The sequence below is a fragment of the Ovis canadensis genome, chromosome 25 (assembly GCF_042477335.2).
Source record: "Ovis canadensis isolate MfBH-ARS-UI-01 breed Bighorn chromosome 25, ARS-UI_OviCan_v2, whole genome shotgun sequence".
NCBI classification, from domain to species: Eukaryota; Metazoa; Chordata; class Mammalia; order Artiodactyla; family Bovidae; genus Ovis; species Ovis canadensis.
Genome location: NC_091269.1, coordinates 40215668 through 40230876, shown reverse-complemented (window position 1 = coordinate 40230876; position 15209 = coordinate 40215668). Strand labels below are relative to the sequence as shown.

Sequence of the window (15209 nt, the reverse complement as noted above, 5' to 3'; positions counted from 1 at the left end):
GGCACCAGGAAGGGTGGAGTGTGCACGAATATGTCCAAAGAAACAGGGGTGTTGGCGGCAATGGAGAACCTGTTGAATTAATGTAAATAAGTTAAGAACTTCAGGAGAGGTGGTGCCGATAATTGGAACAGTTTCAATCATCTGTAAGGCACCGACCACATAGGAGCTGTCTGTAAATAAATTGAAGGAAGTAGGTACAGTTAGCAACGCTTGGTGGACTGCAAATAATTCCACAACTTGAGCAGAAGAAAAACTGGTTTGTGCGTAATAGGTTTGATGGTTAATGATTAAAGCTGCAGTTCCATTAGAAGATCCATCTGTAAATATAAGTGTCGCTTCGGGAATAGGTTGTCGGCGAACTATTTTTGGAAAAATAAAGGCATGAGAGCTAGCAAATTGTAACAATTTATCAGAAGGGTAATGATGAATAATCCGTCCCGGGTAATTTGCAAAAGCTATAGACCAATTATCTGAAAATTGAAAAAGCCAATCTTGTTGTTCTAAAGCATAAGGAACACAAATGAAGGGGGGTTCCATACCAAAATATTGGATGGCCTCGTGACGTCCCTTTGCTACAATTTTTGCAACAAGTTCATAGTAAGGGAGCAGATGTTTAGTTGGAGTAGCAGATAGATATATCCATCGCAAAGGTTTATCTTGATAAAGTACCCCTGTGGGTGCTCGGGGGGTAGGAAGTATATACAAACCCCATGATCGTTGGTAATCACAATAAGTAATCTGTTGTTGTCTAATAGCTTCTTCTATTGATTGTAAAGCAGTTCGTCCTTCTAAAGAAAGTGTTCGGGGTGACGCAGGATCAGAGTCACCTTTAAGGATGTCAAATAATGGCTGCAAGGTATAAGTGGGTAATTTTAAATAAGGACGTATCCAATTAATGTCTCCTAAAAGTTTTTGAAAGTCATTTAGAGTTTTTAAATGGTCAGTCTGTAATTTTACTAATTGGGTATTATAAACGCGAGGATATAAGGAGAAACCCAAATAATTATAAGGAAAATGAGTCTGAATTTTTTCATCAGCAATAACAAGACCATTAAGGCTTAAATGTTGTTTTAGAATCGAAAAAGCTTGATACAATAGATGTTCGTCAGCATGAGCTAGTAATATATCATCCATATAATGAACCAAATATAGCTGAGGAAAACGTTGACGAACCGGAGCTATTGCTGTAGCAACAAATTTTTGGCACAGCGTAGGGCTATTAGTCATTCCTTGCGGGAGAACTCTCCATTGATAGCGTTGCATAGGCTCTTTAAAATTAACAGAGGGTAAACTGAAAGCAAATCTTTTACAATCTTGAGGTGCAAGAGGAATAGTGTAAAAACAATCTTTTAAATCTATAACAATGATATAGGATTTATCAGGTATAGCAGAAGGAGTGGGCAACCCAGGTTGTAGGGCTCCCATATGCATCATTGTTTCATTTACCTTACGAAGATCTTGTAGCAATCTCCATTTCCCAGACTTCTTTTTAATAACAAAAATTGGGGAATTCCAAGCAGAGGTAGAGGGTTCAATATGCCCAAGTCTCAGCTGTTCCTGCACCAGCTGTTGTGCGGCAGAAAGTTTTTCCTGTGTTAGGGGCCACTGATCGACCCATACCGGTTCCTCAGATTTCCAATCAATAGGATCGGCATGTGTCACAGGAGAATCAGAGGTCCCTAGGGAAAACACCCCAAGCCTTTTCGATCTTGATTAGGTTTTAAATCAAGGGGCAAAATGATGCCTTGATGTTGTTTACCTAAACCTTGATTTGGAAGTAAGCCCTGATCTAACATCAAATCTGTCACAGTGGGTGAAGGACTATATAAATAAACACCCATTTTGCTTAATATATCACGCCCCCATAGATTAACTGGAAGATAGGGCAGAATATAAGGTTTAAATTGGCCTGTATGTCCGTCCTTATCCGTCCAAGTAAGAAGGGACGAACTTTGTTCTGGATTGGTAGTTTGGCCAATACCCTGGAGAGTGGAAATAGCCATCTGTTTTGGCCATGTAGTAGGCCAATATTTATCAGAAATAACACTAATATCGGCCCCTGTATCAAGCACTCCGCGGAAAAGCTTACCATTAATGCGTAGCTCAAGTTCTGGTCGTGCCTCGGTAACATTTTGCACCCAAAAGGCGTCAGAGGACCCGAAACCTTTATCTTGACGGTCTCGGTTAATTGTTTTTCCTTGTATGACTAATGGAACTAAAAGAAGTTGAGCTATACACTGTCCTGCATTGATCACAATAATTTTGTTAGGAGCGGAGGCTAATATTTTTATCTCTCCTGTATAATCAGAGTCAATCACACCAGGATGAATAAGTATTCCTTTTAAAGATGCACTGCTGCGCCCTAAAAGCAGTCCAGCTGTCCCTGGAGGTAAAGGCCCAAACACTCCTGTGGCAAGGGTTTGGACCCCCATCTCGGGAGTTAATACTGTGTAGGAGGTGGCACAGAGGTCCAATCCCGCGCTGCCTCTTGTGGCTCGACAGAGGTCTGCAATGGTCCTTTTGGAACCTGCAGTGTTGCCCCATAACATTGTTTCGGGGCCAGGGGCTGGCCCCTCACCCAGTTTCCCGAAACCGGGGGCAAAGGATTACCTTGAACATCCGTTTTGGAACGGCAGTCCCGCGCCCAATGCTTTCCTTTTTTACAGCGTGGGCACAAATTAGGAGTGTTAACAGGGCTTTGTTGTTTTTGAGGGCACACTGCAGCCCGATGGCCAGGCTGACCACAAACAAAGCAACCCGAATTACCTGACTTTTGAAGTCCTTTCTTGTTCCGGGCTTGCTGCTGGAAAAGTACCTCCTTTATGCTTTTTCCTTGTAATGCTGCTGCCATAGCAATGCCTTGCATGTAGGAGGGTCCAATGTCAGCACAAATGCGAATAAAATCAGACAGATCTCCCTTCTTTCGATAAGGTCTTAAAGCAGCTTGACAAGCAGAGTTAGCGTTTTCAAAAGCCAATTGTTTTGCCAATACCATCCCAGCCTTTTCATCTGACATTATCTTACCTATAGTATCTAAAAGTCGTGCCACGAAGTCCTGGTAAGGCTCATCAGATCCCTGCCGGACTTTTGAAAGATCCTCTGTCTTAGTACTGGAGCTAGGAAGTTTTTTCCATGCCTGCCGAGCCGCATTTGATATTTGTGCATATGCACCAGGTAAGAAATTAAGTTGAGTATCAGTAGCCTGGTAAGGGCCTTCACCAATCAACATTTCATAGGAGGTCTGTATACCTTGCTGTCGGTTAACATCAGCTATACGAGCACATTGTTCAAAAAATTCAGATTTCCATAATAAATAATCTCCCCCTGAGAGACATGCCCTAGCTGTCTGCTTCCAATCATTTGGAGGTAAAGCTTGAGTACCCAAATTTTCTATCATAGCAATGGTGAATGGAGCGGTAGGACCGTATTGTGAGCAAGCAATCTTTAACTCTTTCAGTTGTTTAAAAGGCAGTGATTCATAATAACGCTGGTTGTTATTTTCAAAGACAGGAAAAGCAAGAGAAAAATCAGAGACAACCTCACCAAGTCGCTGTGCCTGTCTCAATGCCTTTTGCAGCGGAGACATGTTCTCAGACGGTGGAGGGGGCCCTGGAGGGGGATCGAGACCAGCCACAACAGAAGGAGCATAAGCAGGGGGAAGAGGCGGAGCAGAAGGAGATTTGGCATTGTTACTAGGAAGCTTGATTCCTGCGTTCTGTAAAGCAATAGTGAGGTTTTTAAAGCATTCAACCAATTCATCTTTAGATGTTAACGCCCCTTTTTCTTGTGCTAAAAAACCCCAATCTTCTTGATGGTATTTAGCAGCTTCTTCGTCTAATTCTGCCTCATCTGTGGATGAAAGTAAATCATCATTATCCGAAGGACGCAATAAGTTAGAAAACGGAGGGTCGCTTTCAACCCCCTCGGGAACAGCATACCTGGGTTCCGAATCAGGAACATGGAGAGGATCTTCTTCCTGTTTTAATAAATTTCCTAAACGTTTTAATTCATCATTATCAAAGTCCAGGCAGTCACGAATTAGTGTCCAAAAGGATAAAGTTTCGACAGGGATTTTTTCAGGGCCATGTAACGTATAATGAGTCCGAATTTGTTCCCCTACCTTCTTCCATGTCTCTAAATTTACTGTACCTTCTCTGGGGAACCAAGGGCAAACTTCCTCGATGAATGAAAGAAAATTGATTAATTTAGGTTTAGAAACAGTAATTCCCCTATGTTTTAACATTACAGATAACATATGCACAAACAACTGGCGACTATGCGTCTGTCCCATATTTATACTCTCAACTATATACCTTACTACTCCTCCTCAATTTAATTCACTTGTTTACTCATATACTCACTCTTTTCAATTAATAAGAGTAGTGGCGAGGAGAACTGTCGAGCTCGAGCCCCACGTTGGGCGCCACCTGCCGCGGCCAGCACAAGCAAGAGTCGCACCTGCACAGGGAGAGAACGGAGCGTCCCCGCTAAGAAAATCAGAGAGACAAAAGATGGGGTTGAGAGGATCAGCCCCAAATGGCTGATACCTTGCTTTATTGTGCTGCGGTATATATAGGGTAAAGTACGTGACTTAAGGCACTCACAAGGTTGTTTTTTAATCTCAGGATACAATCACCAGACCCTTACCATTGTATACAGAACACAATCAGAATATCTATCTTCTATGAAATATACACAATAAGATAATCTATCTTCTATGAAATGTTGCCGAAACCAAACATCTTGGAGCCTTAAGGGTTATAAAAACTCTTGAGGGTGGCGGGACAGGGAGCTTAGGCACGTGTCCTAGGGCCTGGCATACCTGCCAGGGAGCTCCCAAGACTTAACCCTTCACGGGTCGTCCCCCGCAATGTAATAGAGATACACTTTCTCAATTAAAATCACAACTCAGTCCTGCCTTTCTGAGATAGTATCTTGTACATCTTATTGCCTTAAGAATCACATTTTTATATAAATTTTCTCAAGTTATTGCTGCATCTGGTAATCCAAGTCACTCTATTTGTGGATACCCTAAATCTTAATCATCTATTAGAAACTATTGTAGTTGTTTATTGCTGTATAACAAATTACCCTGAACCTTAGTGGCTTGAAGGTACACTATCTATTATCTCCCAGTTTCTGTGGATCAGGAATCCTGGAGTGGCTTAGCCAAATAGTTTTGACTCAGGTTGTCTCATGAGGTTCCAGGCTTGGTGTTGGCTATAGTTTCAATATATGAAGACTTTTGATTGAGACTCAGGAATCTAGTTCTAGATGGCACCTGTGGCTGTTTAAGAAGGGTTAAGTTCTTCACCATAAAACTACATACAAATTGGCTTTTCCATGAGCAAATGATAGAAACGTATGTGTGTGTGTACACACAAATGAGTGAGCAAGTGAATGAGAGAAAGGCCAAAATAAAAAACAGTTTTGTATAACCTAATCTCAGAAGTGACATCCCACTAATTTTGGCCTTGTTGCATTGGTCATGTAGATCATTTCTGCTACAATAAGGGTTGGAACATCAAATACCAGGATTTGAGGATCTTAGGGGTTGTTTATCAGACTTTGCCCTCTGGCCTCAAATGATTTATACCCTTCACACATTCAACATATATTCATCATTTCCCAAGGCCCCCACAAGCCTCATTTCATTACTGCATCAGCTCATAATCTGAAATCTTGTTACATGAATCACAGGTTCAGGTATGCATAGTGTTCCTTAGGTGTACTTCTACTGGGAAAACTTCATCAGTACTGTTCATCTGCATTTGCAGACCTATAAACTAAAGAGATAGCTCATCTGTTTTTGCATAGTCAACATACAAATGTGAACCTGGCATAGGATAGCCACCATCAGTTCAGTTCAGTTTAGTCGCTCAGTCAGGTCCGACTCTTTGCAACCCCATGAATCGCAGCACGCCAGGCCTCCCTGCCCATCACCAACTCCTGGAGTTCACTCAAACTCTCATCCATCGAGTCGGTGATGCCATCCAGCCATCTCATCCTCTGTTGTCCCCTTCTCCTCCTGCCCCCAATCCCTCCCAGCATCAGGGTCTTTTCCAATGAGTCAACTCGTCGCATAAGGTGGCCAAAGTACTAGAGTTTCAGCTTTAGTATCATTCCTTCCAAAGAACACCCAGGGGTGATCTCATTAAAATGGACTGGTTGGATTTCCTTGCAGTCCAAGGGACTCTCAAGAATCTTCTCCAACACCACAGTTCAAAAGCATCTATTCTTTGGCACTCAGCGTTCTTCACAGTTCACCTCTCACATCCATACATGACTACTGGAAAAACCATAGCCTTGACTTGACAGAACTTGTTGGCAAAGTATTGTCTCTGCTTTTTAATACACTATCTAGGTTGGTCATAACTTTCCTTCCAAGGAATAACCGTCTTTTAATTTCATGGCTGCAGTCACCATCTGCAGTGATTTTGGAGCCCAAAAACATAAATTCAGCCACCGATTCCACTGTTTCCTCATCTATTTCCCATGAAGTGATGGGACCAGATGCCATGATCTTAGCCTTCTGAATGTTGAGCGTTAAGCCAAATTTTTCACTCTCCTCTTTCACTTTCATCAAGAGGCTTTTTAGTTTCTCTTCACTTTCTACCATAAGGGTGGTGTCATCTGCATATCTGAGGTTATTGATATTTCTCCTGGCGATCTTGATTCCAGCTTGTGTTTCTTCCAGCCCAGAGTTTCTCATGATGTACTCTGCCTATAAGTTAATTGTGCGGTAGTTTGAGCATTCTTTGGCATTGCCTTTCTTTGGGATTGTAATGAAAACTGACCTTTCCCAGTCCTGTGGCCACTGTGGAGTTTTCCAAATTTGCTGACCTATTGAGTGCAGCACTTTCACAGCATCATCTTTCAGGATTTGAAATAGCTCAACTGGAATTCCATCACCTCCACTAGCTTTGTTCGTAGTGATGCTTTCTAAGGCCCGCTTGACTTCCCATTCCAGGATGTCTGACTTTAGGTGAGTGATCACACCATCATGATTATCTTGGTCATGAAGATATATATATCTTGAAGGTATATATCGTGAAGATATATATACACACACACACACACACATATATATATATATATTATATATAGAGCCACCATGGATATTTCTAATAAAAGAAAAATAGAGGATACACAGGATTCTTTGCTATGTAAAAGTCCTTAAATCCATCCAGAACGAAGTTGGAGATTTCTTGGTTGGGACTCTGTCCTATCCCTACCCAGGAATTACTCTCCGTGAAGTGTGGCTCCATTTTTGCTTTATCTTGTGTCATATTTCCCTCTTCATGAAAGAGAACAGAAGCTTCCACCTCATTAGTGTTCTGAGTTGTTCAAGTTCTGCTTTCCAATGACTCTTTTAATTTACTCTGTCTTTAGTCCTTTCGTTCTAAGCTGGCAGAATTTCTGCTGATACAGTTCTTTTAACAATATTATAGGTCTCCTGTCCATCTCTTGATGGATACTCCATTAGACAAAAGCCATTCCTAAAAGTCTCTCTGCAATAAGCCCCTTTCTTTCTCAGTTTTCTGCTGAAACAGTGATGGTAGACCCCTGAAATATTTTTAAACCTCAAACCTGTTTGATTGAAAGGATTTGTGAGATGTGCTTTTAAGAAAGGTCTTTGGTCTGCAGCATAGTCTGATATTTCTGAGATCTTACAGTCTCACTTTTGCTTCATCTTTATATATACCTTCCCCCAGAGTTCCCTGCATGTGATCATTGCTTGAAAACCCATTGCATGACTTCTAACTAAGGCACAGATCTTGGAGCTAAGACTTGTTTGAAGTATTAGATTGTATTTAACAGCCACTTGCCCCACCTATCTCATTTATTATCTAATCTTTTCTTTATTGCATTTATTGTAAAGAGGGAGAAAAAAGAAAATTAGCTTGCATTTTCCATACTGTAGTTGAAATCTCACTAGTTAGATCACCCAGTTCATTAGGTGTATTTCCTACATTTCCACATGTCACTGTTTGTCTAAATTTTTTGTCACTATATAGCAAAGATTCTCTTTATACCCGTTTCTAATAATATTTTCCTCACTTTCTTTTAAGTCCACACCCCTAGCTCTCACAGAATAAAAATTCTATGAATAGCATATTCAAGGTATTTTGAGACCTCACTAGCAATTCTCCACAAATTCTTACAGTGTATTCACCTCTACTTGTTACCTAGTTGCAACACTATTCTAACATTTAACATTTTTATTATGGAAGCACTGCACTTATGTGAAAATGTATATTTGCTATTTATGGTTACATAACAAAGTAAGCAACATTTGGCTTCTAACAACAATAAATATTTGCTATGTCATAGGTTTGTGTGTGTGTATGTTAGAAATCTTGGAATGTCTTAGCTGGTTGAGTTTGGCTTAGGGTCTTTCATAAGGTTGCACTCAAGGTATTGGGCAGAGTTACAGGTTTCAAAGTCCTAACTTCAGGGGCTGAGGGCTTCCCTGGTGGTTCAGTGGTAAAAAATCTGTTTGCCAATGCAGGAGATGTATATTCCATCCCTGGTTTGGGAAGATCCTCTGGAGAGGAAATGGCAACCCACTCCAGTATTCTTGCCTGGGAAATCCCACTGACAGAGGAGCCTGGTAGGCTATAGTCCATGGGGTCACAAAGAGTCAGACACAACTGAAGTGACTAACCAACAACAAACCACTGAGGCTGAAAGGTCACTTCCAAGCTCGCCCATGTAGTTTAGCGGCAGGCTTCAGTTCTTCACCACTGGGCTTTCCTCAGAGGGCTTCTCACAAGATAGCTCCCTCCAGACCAAATGATGAAAGAGAGAAAGCAAATGCAGTCTTTTAAAACCTTATCTTGGAAATACAAACTATGACTTCTGTCATAATCTATTGGTCATACCTTCCAGCCTTAGTAAAAATGTGGAAGGAGATATATAAAGGTTTGAATATCAGGAAGAGACAGGGATCTTTAGGGACCATTGGAAGCTGGTTGTCACAGATGCCATTGATACTGCTCAAATTTGGCTTCCCAGGTGGTACTGGTTGTAAAGAACCTGCCTGCCCATGCAGGAGATGTAAGAGATGTGGGTTCAATTCTTGGATCAGGAAAATCCCCTGGAGGAGGAAATGGCACCCACTCCAGTACTCTTGCCTGGAAGATCCCATGAACAGAGGGGACCTGGTGGGCTACAGTCCATAGGGTCACAAAGAGTTGGATATGACTGAAATGATTTAGGAAGGACTGAAATGATTTAGGAAGTACTAAAATGAAGTGGTTAAACAAATTTTCCTATTCTGGTAAAAAAAGAAAAACAAAAAGGGGCAATTTTCTAAAACAATAACAAAAACAAAAACTCCTAAATTTATACTTACCTTGTGAGCCAACAATCACATTCCTGGGCATGTATGGCATTTATTTCAGTTAAGTGAGTATTTATGTCCACACAGGGCTTCCCTTGTGGCTCAGCTGGTAAAGAATCAGCCTGCCATGTGGGAGACCTGGGTTTGATCCCTGGGTTGGAAAGATCCCCTGGAGAAGGGAAAGGCTACCCACTCTAGTATTTGGCCCTGGAGAATTCCATGGACTGCATAGACCATGAGGTTACAAAGAGCCAGGCTTGACTGAGTGACTTTCACACACAAACTATGTCCACACAAATACATATGCATGATTTTAAATTGCAATTTTGTTTTTAATAGTCAAAAGATGAAATGACCTAAATGGCCTTCAACATGTGAAAGTTAAACCAACTGTGATATACCCATACCACGGGCTACTGCTCAGCAGTCAAAAGGAACAAACTCTTCATAGGTGCAAAATTTGAAAAGACCTGAAAAGCATATGATTCCATTTATATAGCATTCTTGAAATAAAAATATAAAGAGCAGATTAGTGGTTGCCAGAATTTAGAGATAGTTGTGGGGAGATGATAGGTGTGACTATAAAGGGTGTATGAGGGAGATCTTAGTGGTATAGAATAGTTCTAAATCTTGGTTGTGATGCTCATTACATAAATGACATGAAACTACACACACTTTGCACCAGTGACAACTGATATTATATTTCAGTTGTATATAATGTAACCATGAGGGAAACTGGTAAAGAGTATATGGGATCTCTGTACTATCTTGAAACTTCTATAGATATGTAATTATTTCAAAATACATAGTTGAAAAATAAAGCATGGTTTTTCAAGTCAGACAGAATGTATTCAAACCCCAGTTTTGTCACCTATTAAATGTGTACTCTTGAGAGTCCCTTGGGCTGCAAGGAGATCCAACCAGTCCATTCTGAAGGAGATCAACCCTGGGATTTCTTTGGAAGGAATGATGCTAAAGCTGAAACTCCAGTACTTTGGCCATCTCATGTGAAGAGTTGACTCATTGGAAAAGACTCTGATGCTGGGAAGGATTGGGGGCAGGAGGAGAAGGGGACGACAGAGGATGAGATGGCTGGATGGCATCACTGACTCGATGGACGTGAGTCTGAGTGAACTCCGGGAGTTGGTGATGGACAGGGAGGCCTGGTGTGCTGCGATTCATGGGGTCGCAAAGAGTCAAACACGACTGAGCGACTGAACTGAACTGAACTGTGTACTAGTGGATGCATTGCTTAACCTTTTTTCATTAGTTTAAAGAGTTCCAGTTGATTTTCAAAGATCATTTCTAGTGACATACATTTTATGGTGGGATCTTAAAACATCTGAAAGTTAAAGCACATGAGGCTTGAGATTCTACCTTCCTTTGCTTCCTTTTTAAAATCAGTGCAAGACAAGGAGTGTGGGAGAAATAGACAGGGAGAGTGAAGTCTTTCTAGAAATTTAATTGTCAACATGTAAGTGATCGCTTGTTCTTACCATGAGATGGCATTCTTGAAAGTTTTATTCTTTCTCTGGTGTAGCCATGATATACGCATTTGATAGTTTCATAAACTGTTGGTCATAGCTTTTATACTATTCATCCCCTTGCCCTTCATGGTTCTCAGTTAGTACTATTAGTAATTTCATTGTATCTTATCTTAGATGTTCAAATATAGTTTCATTTTAAATTATTTATAGCTAATAATCTCTCTGCCACCGTCTTCAGTTCAGTTAAGTTCAGTCGCTCAGTCGTGTCTGACTCTTTGCGACCCCATGAATTGCAGCACGCCAGGCCTCCCTGTGCATCACCAACTCCCGGAGTTCACTCAAACTCATGTCCGTCGAGTCAGTGATGCCATCCAGCCATCTCATCCTCTGTCGTCCCCTTCTCCTCCTGCCCACAATCCCTCTCAGCATTAGAATCTTTACCAATGAATCAACTCTTCGCATGAAGTGGCCAAAGTACTGGAGTTTCAGCTTTAGCATCATTCCTTCCAAAGAACACCCAGGACTGATCTTTAGAATGGACTGGTTGGATCTCCTTGCAGTCCAAGGGACTCTCAAGAGTCTTCTCCAACACCACAGTTCAAAAGCATCAATTCTTTGGCACTCAGCTTTCTTCACAGTCCGACTCTCACATCCATACATGACCACTGGAAAAACCATAGCCTTGACTAAACGGACCTTTATTGACAAAGTAATGTCTCTGCTTTTGAATATGCTATCTAGGTTGGTCATAACTTTCCTTCCAAGAAGTAAACGTCTTTTAATTTCATGGCTGTAGTCATCATCTGCAGTGATTTTAGAGCCCCCAAAAATAAAGTCTGACACTGTTTCCACTGTTTTCCCATCTATTTCCCACCATCTTAAATGTATATATAAACAGTTACCATGTATCATTCTCTTTATACATTCTTATTTTGATGTGACTTCCCACTTTTGGCTTTTGAATACGGAATTACAATCCAACATTTTCAGTTCCAGAGCTCCTAGGGCTGCAGTCATTGAATGTTTTCATGCATGAAAGGAGGATGGTACCCATAAGTGGATATTTTCCTCAAAATGCCTGCTCTTAATTATTTTCCTCATTTGCAAAATGGGGATTGTAATATCTAATCTAAAGCCTTTGCTTGGGGATCAGATGAGATAATGGTTGTAAAAGGCATCAGACATTACCCATGCTGGCTCAAACACTGAATAAACAGTCACTCAATATGCCAGCATCTATTTCTTCATCTGCTGTGTTTTTCCTTGAGATTTGATCATGGGCATTCTGTTTCCTGCACTGCTCCACTATAGCTGCCATCCAGTGTCCACAGCTGTATCACAGTTAATGGGTACTTTCACCTCCCTTGGGTGCCATCACCCTGGTCATTTCTTGCTGATGACTCAGGGCCCATCAGATGCTACTAGGGTCTGAAGCCAAATTGAAAAGAGGTCTTATATTTTGTCCTTTTCAGTTTTACTATATATTCCACAACAGAAAGCATCCTTTTCTCCTGAGACTTGCTTATGAGTCATAAGTCTATAGGGAATTGAGTTTGGGGATACTTTGAGGAAATCAACACACTCCACTGAGAATCTCCTCTGCCCTTAGGCAGCCAACCTGTATTTTTTTGGACATTATGCACATCACTTCTATTTCATATACAATGAATCCCTTTTTAGGAGGCTGATCAGTTTCTCAAGCCAACAGACTTAATCCAAAGAGACAAGGTTATTATGTCCTTACACAATCAAAAGGAACACTATTTTTGTCGACCCTTCTCATTCTGTGTTCAGAAAATCAGCTCATTGAACAATATGTATCTCTCCCTTATCTTTCCTAAAATATCTAAATTTGATATGACATATGATAAGTCAAATGATAGAAAATTTTAAGCTATCCTAATCAAGATGCTATGTTATAAGGGACAGTAAGAGACAGGAGACAACCCTAACTTCTGGGAATAATAAATAATATATTTTCTTGAACTTTCCAGGCAATGCCTCTCTCTCATTCACTCATTCACTCACAGTAGCGAAAGTAAATTTAATGTGATGAATCTGTTCCAATGTACAATTACAAACAATACAGTGAAATACACTTACCTAAGACTTTATGTCTTTATCATCATGTCAAAAATTAGCATGCTATTTTCTTCAATTCAGGCTAGGTAAAGATTTAACCTCCTGCTAGCAGATACACAAATATTTTGTAGGAAAGAAAAGCAAGCACAATTTGAGGAGGTATAAATGCAGGCTGTAGCTTTCAACCACACCTTTTCTTTTGTTTAGTGAGAAGGGCAATGCTACTCTAAATACAGTCAAGAGGGTGGAACAGTTGCTACCTCTGTGTTTGGCAGGTTTCCAGAATCCCTGGCAATGGAGCTTGCTAAATTTTTTTTTTCCTTATCATTTTTGCTCATGTAGACTGTTGAATATAATGCATAGAAACACAATGCTTTCACTTTTACATACCTTCCAATGTCCCCTACATTGTTTTTGTCTTCTGTCAACCAACCCCAGTTTCTGCTGGCTTCCCATTTTAAGTGACTTAATTTCTTGAATTCTAATTTCATGAAGTAGTTCTAAGGTAGGAAGCCATCACCCCACCCCCACCTTAGAAATTTGGGTGAATACTGCTAGGGGCCAATGCAGGAAATCTGCTTTGCAAAGCAGGAGCCTGCCATTTATTTCTTATCAAACACATGATTGTGAATTGGGCATTTGGTTTCCTTTCTTCTTTAAATGAGTCTTACAGCAGTGAATTAAAAAGTTTGGGAATCTAATTTAAAATGCATGGTCTGATGGGTAAGTCTAGAACTGATTGAAGAGGCCAAGATGTTAGTTTTATTGATGTTTGCAAAGCAGTTTTAGTATTTCTTTTCAACAATTTAGCTCATACCCTCTTATAAGATAATAATGAAACTGTGCTGGAAATCATCTGCTTATATCTATTTAAGTACTAATACAACACTATAATTTTTCCAGGACACAGGAAGGATGTAGCTTAATAATTCATCTAGCTAGTATGATATATGAATTAATTGCTATTTGCTTTTAAAATTTTAAAATCTGTAATGCTGTAAGAAATGGATTCCAAAGCAGATAAAGGTATTTGGAATATTCCATGGGATACTGCAGTTTATGAAGATTTCCTCTCAATATTCATCTTCAAAGATGAGGATGCCTACATTACAATAAATATTTTGTCTATTTAAAAATCATCTAAATATCCTGTGAATTATAAGTAGAAACTCAGTAAAAGAAAAATAGCCTTAATTTAAAGGAAAACTATCTCAGTTGAAAAATCTGGAAAAGAGTGTGAAAAACGATGCATTTGTAGGTGTTAATGAAGCTATTTGTATAACATAGGACAGAAAGGAAACTTCTTGTCTGGAATGGTATTTTCCTGAGAGAAAGCTAACCTTATATTGTATAAATAAATTATGCAAGTAGTGAATGAAAAGTCATCACCACAGTGCACCACTGAATGCTTTGGCCTTCAGTTCCTCTGGCTGCACACTTCCATTCTTCCCTTTTGGTGTTGAAAGTGTATACTCACAGAATCACTCTCCCTACAACAGTGTCTTCACAGATGTTGCTTGAGTCAGCTGTCCCCATATCTGGAACCCCCTAGAGCTTTAGCATGGTGAGGATTGGAGTGTAACATTACTCATTTTTACTATTTCAGTTTTTATATCTTGCATCAGGTCTAGCTCCTTCTTTGGAACTCGGCATCCATTATATCTTTATGCCTTGGCCAAAACTTCAGTTTTTTCAATTCCTCCAACTGCTGTCTTTTTCTGTGTTGATAGTGCTACTGCTATTGCTAGACTGCTGCTTAGAAGGATTCTGGGAAAGGAGCCAACTCCGAATTTACATTGGTTTTAAACCAAGCAATTCATTAGTGGTCCAGCATGCCCCAAAGTTCCCAAACTGTTGCTTCTCTGAGAGTTACCACTCAGTCCTGTAAATGCCCCCAGAGAGCTCTCTGTTTATGGGAAATATTCTTTTGACAATGCAAAATCTGAGAATATTTCAACACGGGATAAACTTTCTAGAAACTGTGACTTCCTGTGTTTACAAAGTGGCCTGAAGCCTAGAAAGATGTTACCAGTAGTTTGATCATTTTCAATGAGATCATGTTTTAAACACACTTTGTAAAATACATGAGTGAATCATTTTTTGAACTTTGGGCAACTATGTTGAGGTTTCTTTTTTTTTTGTTTGGTTCCTCAATCTGCTTACCATAGAATATTAAATATGTTCAGATACACTGATATCTTACTTGCATTACAAAAACACATTGTGTTATTTTATGTAATGCAATTTTAAGTGGCACATAATGTATATCTAGGGCTTCCCTTGTGGCTCACCTG

The 15209-nt window shown here is 40.1% G+C and overlaps 1 protein-coding gene across 2 annotated transcripts in view; it reads left to right on the top strand.

Moving 5' to 3' along the window:
• Positions 1-15209, top strand: part of CTNNA3 (catenin alpha 3) — a 1891866-nt gene that overhangs the window by 1553582 nt on the left and 323075 nt on the right. The gene's annotated exons all lie outside the window — the stretch shown is intronic.